At 36.2% G+C, this 12,457-nt stretch overlaps 1 pseudogene; it reads right to left on the reverse strand.

The window, feature by feature from the left end:
* Positions 1-224: 224 nt before the first annotated feature.
* LOC121441920 lies at positions 225-684 on the reverse strand (annotated as a pseudogene).
* Between the last annotated feature and the right edge of the window lie 11,773 nt (positions 685-12,457).

Here is a 12,457-nt window from a genome sequence, read left to right on the forward strand (position 1 = left end):
TTCCATAGATTGTACAACAGGCCACAGGAAGTTTCCATACATATTCTGTATATGCAGCTCAAGTTTTATTGTGAAAACCTGAAAGTTTCTGTTTTTCAAATGTTATAAATAATTTATATTGCTCATGTGTCAGCTCTGCCTATTTTGGACAGCCTTTTTCTGAGTCCCATATTGGATGTCTCTGTGTCTGCCAAGCCCTCTGCAGCTGACACGGTGCTTTCAGGCTACCTAAGAGTCCTATCCTCCTCATCTGATTCAGTGTCAGCATCTAAATCCTCGTCACTGTCTTCCGTCCCTTTGCAACTTTGTTTACAGTTAGAACCTTGATTTTCAGTATTTGCTAAATTTTCTGGTTCTTTATTAAACGGAATAGCAATGTCTTCTTTCTTACATTTTGAGCAAACTTCAAGTTCACAGGCACATGGTCTACATATTATGTGGTAAGTCCTTTACTGTCTTCTGTAAACATTTAACACACTTCTTAGGCTTTGACAGAGATTTGTATTTGCTGTATTTTACACACCACTCGAGAACTTCTTTGGAGCACTAATATACTCCATCATGAAGTTTTGCATTAATTTTCTTGGTCTGAAAACTCTTATCGAACTTGTCATTTTTGAAGGTGAACATATTCTGGTGAGTCTGAGGCCTGGAGTGAGCCACGTTGCCTTTCTGGGATCTCATCACCAAATCGCATGCACCTTCAGCTGGTGCAGACTTTAGTTACACAGAAGAGGCACATTTAGTTATTTTCTTGATTCCCTGTTTTCTCCAGAACTTTTATCATGAAGACATGTCAGACTTTGACAAAGGACTTTTTCCACCTCTAATGAGATGACCATGTGTATTTTTTCCTTTCAGTTTGTTTATATGGTAGATTACATTGATAAATTTTCTTATGTTGAAGCATCCCTGCATCTCTGGGATGAAGCCTACTTGATCATGGTAGATTCTTTTTATTTTTTTGATGTATTCTTGGATTCATTTTGCCAGTACTTTGTTGAGTATTTTTGCATCAATGTTCATGAGGAAGATTGGTACGTAATTCTCTTTGTTGAATATTTGTTTTGGGTATTAGGGTAAGTGTGGACCCATACAATGATTTTGGCATCATTTCTTCTGTTTCTTTTGTGGGGAACAATTTGAGAAGTATTGATATTAGCTCTTCTTGGAAAACCTGATAGAATTCTACACTGAACCCATCTGGCCCTGTAAAATTAGTTTTTATTTGGGGGAACTTTAATGACTGTTTTTATTTCCTTAGGGTTTATGGTTCTGTTTAAATTGTTTATCTGCTCCTGGTTTAATTTTCATATGTGGTGCTTAACAAGAAAGTTGTCAATTTCCTTTAGATTTTCCACTTCTCTGGAGTACAGGTGTTTAAAGCATGACCTAATGGTTCTCTAGATTTCCTCAGAGTAAATTATTATGTCCCCTTTCTTGTTTCTGATTTTGTTAATTTGGGTAGTCTTTCTCTGCCTTTTGGTTAGTTTGGATAAGAACTTTTCTATCTTGCTAATTTTCTCAAAGAGCCAACTCCCTGTTTCACAATTCTTTGTATTGTTCTCTTGGTTTCAATTTTATTGATTTCAGCCCTGAGTTGATTATTTCCTGCCATGTAATCCTCCTGGGTGAGTTTGTTTATTTTTTGCTCTAGAGTTTTCTGGTTGGGCTGTTAAGTCACTTTTGTGAGATTTCCCCAGGTTCTTTATGTAGTCACTTAATGCTATGAACTTTCCTCTTAGCACTGTTTCCATTGTGTCCTGTAAGTTTGGTATGGTTTGGATTCATTTTCATTTAACTCTAGTTTGTCTTTGATTTCTTTATTTCTTCTCGTGGTTCAGTTGAGAATTATTCAGTTTTCAAGAGTTTGTAGAATTTCTGGAGTTTGTGTCATTGTTGAACTCTAACTTTAACCCCTGATGGTGTGATAAGATACAAGAGGTCTTCCAACGTTTTTTTGTATCTGTTGAGATTTGTCTTATGACTGAGTATGTGGTCAGTTTTACAGGAGATTTCATGAGGTACTGAGAAGAAGGCAATTTGTGTGTGTGAGTGTTTGGGTGGAATGTTCTATAGATGTCTATTACTTGCATTTGAGTCATAACATCTGTTAGTTCCCTTGTTTCTCTGTTAAGTTTATATCTGGCCAACCTGTCATTTGGTAAGAGTGGGGTGTTGAAATCTCCCACTATTAGTGTGTGAGGATGATGTGTGATTTAGCCTTTTGTAATATATATATATATATATATATATATATATATATATATATATATATAACACATGTGGGCAATCTTGTATTTGGGGCATAAATGTTCAGGACTGAGACTCCATCTTCATGGATTTTTCCTTTAATGAATATGAAATATCCTTCCTCATCTCTTTTGATTGATTTTAGTTTGAAGTCAATTTTGTTAGCTATAAGTATAACTTCATTGGTTTACTTATTAGGAACATTTGATTAGAAAATATTTTCCAAACCCTTTACTCTGAGGTAATGTCTGTCTTTGAAACTGAGCTATGTTTCTTGTATGCATCAAAAGAATGGATCTTGTTTTTGTATACATTTTGTTAATCTCTGTTTTTTATTGGTAAACTGAATCCATTGATATTAAGATATGTTATTGACCAGTGATTGCTAAATTTCTGTTATTTTTTTTTGTTTGTTTTTGGTGGTGGTGATGATAGTGTGTTTGTTTCCCTTCTTTGTGTTTGCTGTTGTGAGATTAACTTTTGCGTGCATTTTCATAGATTTAACTGAGTTCCTTGGGTTCTAGTTTTCCTTCTAGTTCTTTCTTCAGGGCTGGATTTATGGTTAAGTATTGTTTAAATCTGGTTTTGCCGTGAAATATCTTGTCTTCTTCATCTATGTTGATTGAAAGTTTTGTTGGGTATAATAGTCTGGGTGGGCACTCATGGTCCCTTTGTGCCTGTAAAACATCTGTCCAGGACCTTCTGGCAATCTAAATGTAATCACCAAAGAGTAGTGGAGACAGAGCCCCAACTAAACATCTCTTGTCACCAAATTAAGTTTACAGTGCCTGGAATGGTTTGCAATTAATTGAGCTGTTGGCCAAAGGTATTCCATGGAAATCCCCCAAACAACCCAGGTTGTTGTCAAGACTATATAGATTGCTCCCCACAATTTGACAGCAAGGCCCCATTGCTAAAAAAAAAAAAAAAAAAAAAACAACTACACAATTAATTGTACATGTAGAGATGAAACAAGTACCCACTTCGAGGTGTCAGATCTATGGAGTAGCATTTTTGTTATCACAAGGCACTTTGAAGGCTACTAAAAGAGAAACATAAACACAAGACTAGATACAGATCATTTGATCTACAGTGGTGTACTTTGTGCAAAATATGCTTATGCACTGGTGGCTCAAATCTTGTGGGAGTAACTAACCAATACCTGATTTGACTTAAGACCCAATCCAAATGATGCAACTCATAGCCAAATTTGTATAGGTGACCAAGAATCTGACAATAGATAGCCCAAGAACCTAGGGTAAAACCAAATAGTACTTTTATAAAAATTGTAGCAATAAAATGAATATAATATAATATTATATTTGTTATTATACTTATTTAATATAATTACTATATATTTAATATATATAATAATTATTATAGCTAATGATATTCTGCTATAATCAGAGATCAGTGCCTTGTTTAGCTATCATCAGAGAAGCTTCCTCCTGCATCAGATGGCAACAAATATAGAGACTTACAGCCAGACAATATACGGGGAGTGACAGACCTCAGACCTAGAATGCCAAATTGATATTTCCACCAAATTCCTTCCCTCATGCTTCATGGAACCCTAAGTAGGAAAAGGCTGAAAAGGTATAAAGCCTGAGGGGATGGTAGACTCTAAGGAAGTCTTTAAACCAACAAGACCAATACACATATGAACTTGCAGAGACGGAAGCAGCATACCCAGGGCCTGCCCCGGGTCTGCCCAGATCTGTATCAGATGTTCTAGAGCTGAAAGAAGAGGGCACACACCAGCATACCTAATACAGATACTATCTCAAATTGATTACCAGTTGTAAATTAATTATCAGTTTTCTTCAAGATAGTCTCACTGGGGAAACCAACTACTTTTAAGGGTAGGCATATGCCCAGCATTAGAAGGCCAACAGAAAATGAACTCATGCCAAGTTTGGAGGTTCCTTGTCTCATAATGTCACATCAGTGTTTTTGTCTTTTTAATTTTTAATTTTAATCTCTTTTTTATGTCTATGACCCTATCATACTTTTATCATATAAGTCATTTATATAAATATTACTACTTGCCATTTTGTGTTTTATGAGATTCCTGAGTTTATGAATGAGTGGGTCTTTGGATCTGTATCTTTTCATTTTGCCTTCTCAAGGACTCTTTTACTTCCATTTGCTTGCCTTTACTGTGGATTGGTCCTGTGGACCGAGGGTTGTAGGATCTCCACAACATAGGGCAGCAACAGGATGCTCAGGAAGAGACCCAAAAGGAGTCCAACATCAATGGTATAATAGAGACCAGGGGCCTCAAAACAGAGGAATGATTATTTGGATTAACTGTTACATGTAAAAATGTATGGACAAAAGGGTTTCCTATGTGACTCACTGTGATGCACTGCAGCTCCTATGATGAGATTTCCACCTTCTTCCTTTCCCCCCTTTTTTCTCTTCGTGTAAAAGACACAAAGAGAAAGTAAACGAAAGTTAAAAATAAAAAAAAAATGAATGTAGCCCCTAGCAAGATGACCATGTTTCATTGGAACATCACATATCCAAGAATATATTTCTAGCCCAAACTGTACATGATATATGAATAAAAAAGGATACAAAGTTGTGTGAAAAGCCAAGAAGATACATCTAAGAGGAGTTGGATTTGGAAGTGAATAATTAATTGATATGTTTATTCATGACTTCTTGGGCGGTACTACTTTAAACACAAGTGTCCAGATTTCAGTGTATAAATTACGAAACCCCACTATTCTATTTGTATTTGAAGATGTAAGGAAGAGAATAATATGAGTTAAGAAATACAGATGACTTCTTGAAGTCAGAACAAGCAAAGAAGCTGAATCTTCTCTTAGCATCTCTAGAAGGTAAACACCTTAATTTGGTTGCTATGTGATTCAAGTCACACATATTGTCACAGGAGCCAGCTGTTTGTTCGTCCCAGCTGCCCAGCTAGCTTACACCTGAAATAACCACATAGAAACTGTATTAATTTAAACACTACTTGGTCCATTAGCTCTAACTTCTTATTGGCTAACTCTAACATCTCAGTTTAACCCATTTCTCTTAATATGTGTATTGCCACATGGCAGTTGCTTTCTGGGAAAGATTTGGCAAGTCTGTCTCTGGCAGATCCATGGCATCTGACTCTTACTCTGCTTTCTTCCTCCCAGAATTCAATTCTGTCTTCTCTGCCTATCTAGGTTCTGCCCCTATCAGGCCAAGGCAGTTTCTTTATTTATTAACCAATACAAGCAACACATAGAAAAAAGGACCTCCTACACCACACATATAGTTTATAAACTGAAAAACAACTTTTTTTTTTTGCTTTATTTTGTTTTAAGTCACTTTATCTGTGACAATTTGCTATATCAGCAATCAGAAATAGTTGAAAAATCAGATCATCTAGTTCAGCTTGAGTAGGTGAAAGGCTTACTGGGGAAAGTTGAATACATAAAGACATACAATAAATTATTGGGAGCTTTAATACTGTGATCCAGTTTTTACTATCTTTGGACTACAAAGATTCCCACATGCCCCCAACACACAATTTCTTATTCCAGTAGGTACATTATTGGAAGAATATAGTACCCACAGAAAAGAGAATGATGGCTTTGAAAAATCAAACATATTCCGTGTCAGATACAAACCAATGTTTGTGTTCTTTGCAGTTTTCATGTTTTCCCACTTTACCACTGAACAACATTGCCTGCATTACACTTCTTTGAACACAAATGTCTCATATTCTTATGTGAAAGCATTTACCCTTTACCTTGATTTATCTATGCAGCATTCAATTAGGTAAAAGAACTAAAGAAAGGTGCAGAAAAATCACTCATGTGATTTCTGTGATACCATGGCATTTCAATAATATCAAAGAATTTGATACTTAGAAAGTTTTTGCTTTTCAGGTAACCCATGTAAACGCGTATTTTTAGTTGGTTTTGTTTAATAGGAAAATAAAATTTAATTTTAAACTCTAAAGTTGTCTCTATCATTTTTTGTTGTAAGGAGCAAATGTAAATAGTGTTATTATTTCTCATTTTCCTAGTTCCTGTCTTCTAAGCATCTGGTGTGTGTGTGGTGTGATGTGTGGGTGTGTGTTTGTCTAAGGACATGATAAAGATATTTAAATAACTCAGAGATGGGGAAAAGGATAGAAATAAAAGGCTTTCTATTGAGAATTCTATCACACATTGTGGAGTGAGATCTAATATAAAATTCTAGCTTTGTGTCTTTTTAATGTATTAATTGTAGTATGTCATTTCACTTATGGGTTTATTATCTCATTTTCAAAAATGAGAAATGCAGTGACATTTACATTTTAAAGTTGATAAAATTAAATTAAATATCACATGTAAAGATTTAGCATAGAAATTTGCCATTGCAGATATGATATACTAAATAAAAGAGAACTCATTATGACTTTGCTGAAAGTGCTACTTTTAAATTACAGGAGTGGAAAAAGTTAGACTCTCCAGATAAAACTCATGAAACTAAGGAAGACTTGTAACTCTCTTCCTAGGTGCTTTGTAGGTGCTATGGGTACGGCAGGTGTCTTCTTTTACTTGACAAGTGTTTCTATGGCCATTCTAGGAACAGAAGGTAAAATAGTGCATAATTAAGACAACAGCCTGAGAAGCAGGAATCCTAGGTTCTACTTTTATATTTGTCACTGCATTGCTCAATGTCCATGACGAAGGATTCCTCTTCTGTGTTCTTCAATGGTATCATATACAAAAATGGGGAAATAAAAGATTTGGTCATTAGCACATTTGCTTATTTATTCATTCTAGTATATCTAATAACTGCTTAACTAGTTGATGATAGATATCTCATAAGTAGATATTAAATATAAAACAAAGGATAACCAGGCTACAATCCACAGCCTGAGAAAAGTTAGGTAACAAGGAGGACCCTAAAAGGGACACACATGGATTGCCTTAGGAAGAGAAAATAAATAATATCTCCTGAGTAAACTAGGAGTGGGAGTGGGAAAGAGAAGAGGGAATGGAGAATGAGAACATATTGGGATATCTTTCTCAGCCTTGATGCAGGGGAGAAGGGCTTGGTCCTGCCTTAACTTGATATGTCAGGCTTTTTTTGACACCCGTGGAAGACATTACCTTCTCTAAGTACAATGGGGGGGGGGTTAGAAAAGGTGGGGAAAGCAGAAAGAGGGGAGGAAGGGGGGAATGATAGTTGATATGTAAAATGAATGAAAAATTAAAATAAAAATTAAAAATAATTAAAAGAGGAATCCATTCATAAGCTCGGTGAATGTTCTACAGAGAACATTCTGGGGGAAAAGAGTATATGAGACATGAAAAAATGGAGTATAGAGATCTTTTGGAGATTTTTTGAAGATTGGAGCAATATTCAATGCAAGCTATAATGAAGTCTTACCCTAGGAAAATATCAGAACTGCATAAAATTGATTCCTAACAACTGTTAAATTGTGTCAGCTCTATAAAATGCTTCTGATTTCTCCTGATTGTTTTTCAGATTAGATTGGCCTCATTGTATGTATTACATATACTGTAAGGTCTCTGTTTTATATTTATAGAGTATGACATTGGTTAGACTCATAGTGGTAGGAAGGTCTGGTCTTGGGAGTATGTAATGCATGGAGTTATTAATTTTGCAGGTAGATGTCAACCTAAAATCTCTGCAGATGAAGCCAGAAATTACCTCATTTAAAGTTTTTGTTTTTGTGAAAGGCTAATATGTCTATGGTTGCATCCAGTTGCTGGATAGAATGAATGAGGACAACTTGAAAGGCATCTGCAATTAATGTCTATGCAAATAAATACCTAGTCCCATTTGTCAGCATCATTTAGGGTTCACTGTGCTAAGGGCCATCATATAATGGAATATTTTAATGTATTGAAGATTTAGACACTTTTTGTAATTACTCAAGAAATGCATTTTCATTGAGGAAAATTTTAGAGTACAGAGTGCTAAACCTTTTAAACAAAATTTATTGAATGAAATCCCAATGTGACAGATTATCTAATATAATGTCATAAAATATTGAGTATTTATCACAGATTTTCTAATATTGGGGGTTTCTGTCTCTCATTTATTGAAACATGGTCTCTGATATTGTTATTCTGATGTTATCATCCAGGTGTTCAGTGTCATAAAGGTGTGCAAGAACTTAATGACACAAAAAGTAAAGAAAGCAAATAGGTAGTGCTTGTCTGCCAGAAGGAAGAAAAGAACAGCATCCCAGAGAAGGGCAAGGATACCATGAAAGAAGTCATGGGGGAAACTGTGAACAACTCTGCACGATCTTTTTCAAGATACAGACAGACAAGGACTGCCACTATGCTCTCCACTATACAGCCTATGAGGCCAAGAAGAGCAAGAAGGAGGACATGGGGTTCATTTTCTGGGACCCTGAGAGTGAACCCTTTAAGAACAAAATTATTTTTGCTAGTTCCAAGGATTCTTTCAAGAAGAAACTGACAGTGATCAATTATGAATTATAAGCATAGTTCTATGAGGAGGTCAAGAACCACAGCACACTGGCATATAAAAACTAAGTGACAGTGCTGTCATCTCCTTAGAGGGCAAACCATTGTGATTCACCTCCAGTCTGGAGCATCTACAAGTGCCAGATCAGCTCTTGGATAGCACAGGTTATCCACTTCATGCTAGAATGGAGGGACTGAGGAGAACCCAGTAGAGGTAGAGACTTCAATTCATCCTAATTGTCAAATGACTCTCCAACTCCTCAGAACATCACCCTCCTTGCATTCCCTGCCAGTTCTGGACATTTGAAATTTACTTTTGTTCTTCTGAGTTATTTTTTCAGTTGAAGGGGACCAAGTTTCTCTTCAAAGCATCCAGTTTGGGGAAGCCTGTGTTGTTTCTAATGATACTTCTACTTCTGTTCAATTCTCATCCTATGCTGCCAACCTCTAACCACAGTAGGGACTCCGAGATTGTTTATTTCTCTGTTTAAATGTAATACTGTAGAAATGTCCCTCCTTGCTCCAACTAATTTTATTTTGATCTTGACCACTCATAGAAGTAGAACTAATAAGAAACCTTCAACTAAATGAAAGAAAGAGATGCACCCACACACTGAGACAATGGGGATATTCTATTGGGAACTCACCAAGGCCAGCTGCCCCGGGTCTGAAACAGCACGGGATAAAACTGGACTGGATGAACATAGCGGACAATGAGGACTACTGAGAACTCAAAAACAATGACAATGGGTTTTTTTTTATCGTACTGCACATACAAACTTTGTGGGAGCCTAGGCAGTTTGGATGCTCACCATACTAGTCCTGGATGGAGGTGGGTGGTCCTTGGACTTCCCACAGGGCAGGGAACCCTGATTGCTCTTTGGGCTGATGAGGGAGGGGGACTTGATTGGGGGAGGAGGAGGGAAATGGGAGGTGGTGGCAGGAAGGAGGCAGAAATCTTTAATAAATAAATAAATAATAAAAAATAAAAAGAAAGGCTAATTAACAACAAAAAAGTTTGGTAGATAATAGACTCAAAGGAAGCATAGTCTTACCTGACTCTTTTTTAATGACATGATTTAAGGAGTACCCCCAATGATTGATTTTTTATATAATTAAATAAGAGATTTTATAAAATATATAACTAAATCAAAAAGACAGACATTTTACCATTCAACCATAAGCACTGTTTAAACATTTGTACAGGGTTTCTAACATTTCGATTGTTTGCTTTAATATGTTTGCAATCTGTATCCTACTGATCTCACGAGCATTTCTGTACATTTTATTTTAGTTACCATATAACATTAAACATACTACTTTTTGTATAATTTTCAGTTTTTTGATATCATAAATGATGCTTCAATAGCTATCTTTTAACAGTCACACTTATTAATTCTCTAAAATTTCATTCGTTAAGGAGCAATTATATAATTCTGAATGACAAAACATACAAAAACACTTGGAGTAATTATATTGATACTTAACTTCTGAGATTGAACTGATTGTAGTAAGGGTTTTATCACTGCAAAGTGCCTTCAAAGTGTGTGTAATGGATTGCCCTGTCTCTTTAAGAGACAAGGCATGCCCACTCTCTCCCCTGTCAGCTGAGGCAGGCAGATCTTCCTTCCTGCTTTCAGGCTGAGTCTTTTTCTTTTCTTTCTCCCTCTCAAAGAGGCAGCTTCTGTCTCTCCCTTCTCATTCTCTCTCTTCCCTTCCCCTCTCTCTCTGCTCTCCTTCTCTCCCTTCTCTTGCATAACCCACTAAATAAATATCCAACCTCACTCTGCATCTGTCTCTTGCCTGCTGCCCGCGACCAGCCACCTATGGAGACCTGAAGCAAGGTCTTGTGTGCCATCCTGCCTGGAACTGATTGCTCTGGGGTCTGCTTCCTGCCTCTGTTGTAATTGGAGTGGTGGGCTGTGTCCCCGCCACCCGGCTAGTTTTGCTCAAAATAATTACACAGACACTGTATTCTTTTAAACACTGCTTGGCCCATTTCTATCTAGCCTCTTCTAGGCTAATTCTCACATATTAATTTAGCCCATTTCTAATCATCTGTGTAGCACTGTTAGGTGCGCTTACCAGGAAGATTCTAGCCAATGTCCATCCTGGGTCAGAGCTTCATCACGTGTGCCTGCCTGGGAGAGGGGAGCATGGTGTCTCTGAGCTCACTTCCTTTTCCTCCCAGCATTCTGTTCTGTTTACTCCTCCCACCTATGTTTTAACCTTTCAGGGCCAAGCAGTTTCTTTATTGCTTAACCAATGAAATCAACAGATTGATATATGACACTCCACATCATGCCTCTGCTCAGGGACCTGTGGCTTGGTCTCATGGCCTGCTGCCCACTGCAGCCACTCAGGATCCACAGCATTTTACTTTTACCATTAAATTGGTGCTGTGGAAATTAGTGTTTTTATTGTTACCAAAAATAACTTTCTTGTAAAACAGCAATTTGATGCAACTATTGCCAGGCAATCTGAAAAATAAAAAAAAAAAAAAAACTTTTCAAACATTTTCAAATTAAATGTTTGAAACATCTGTGAGATCTAAAACAAATCACATTGTTCACAAAACTATGCAATTATTTTAACACCCTTTAGAAACACAAAGTTAAGCTGTATGGAAAAATGTAGACAGCTACCCATCAAAGTTCATTCCTTCTTCCTGAGTGCACATTCAAGTTCATTTCTCAGTTCCATTGTGTTCAGAAGGCTGCTCTCCCCCTACAACAATGTGTATGCAAGTGGTTTATACTGCATCCAACCCTCTTGGTAATATATTCTTTCCACTGGGTTTGTTGAGATTATCACAATAACTTAGAAAATTATGAACTGAATCTGGAAGATCTAAATAAAAAGAATTTTGGGTATAAATGATCATTTTGGTGTGGGAAGTCCTTCTCTATATGTGTTGCTTTCATTGATTAATGAATAAAGAAGTTGCTTTGGCCTGTGATAGGGCAGAATAGAGCTAGGCAGAAATACTAAACTGAATGTTGGGAGAAAGTAGGAGGAGTCAGTGAGACACCATGTAGCCACTAGAGGAGAAAGATGCAAGCTGCCAGTTAGAACCTTGCCAGTAGATCCACAGCCTTTTTGATAAAACATAAAATAGAATAGAAATGGGTTAATTTAAGATATAAGAGTTAGCCAGAAAAATGCTTAAATTATGGCCAAACAATATTGCAAATACTATAGTTTCTGCATGATTATTTCAAGTCAGAGTGGCTGGGAAACAAATGAGTGATCTCCACCAACATCACTTGAGGGATATCACTTATATTGCATGTTTGAGCAATATTAAAGAAACTTATACCATGTTTGAGCCATTAAATAACTTAGAAGTTATCTGTTGCAATATACGGTGCTGTCTTAAAAAAATAAATCCCCTTAAATAAAATAACAAATGCCAAAAAAAATTTAAAAAGCTACCTTAAAATATGATAAAACACTCAAATTAAGAAAAACTTTTAGATGAAATAGTATCACTGGATATAATTACCTAATTCTAAAGACAGAGATGATAAGAAACTAGGAGGGTTATTAGAGAAAATTCTTAAGAGAACTTCAAATTAGAAAGGTTAATAACCAGATCAAAGCACCTGAGCCATATTTAAAGTCTATATTAAATATAATTAAAAGAAAATACAAAGAAAGATGAAGTCAAAGAACAGATGATAAGTGATACACATGTACAGAAATTGGTATAATGACACAGATGATTAATACATAAAATGTCTATT

Source organism: Microtus oregoni, unplaced genomic scaffold, assembly GCF_018167655.1.
Source record: "Microtus oregoni isolate MIOR12 unplaced genomic scaffold, Mior012 000084F_004, whole genome shotgun sequence".
Classification (NCBI taxonomy): domain Eukaryota; kingdom Metazoa; phylum Chordata; class Mammalia; order Rodentia; family Cricetidae; genus Microtus; species Microtus oregoni.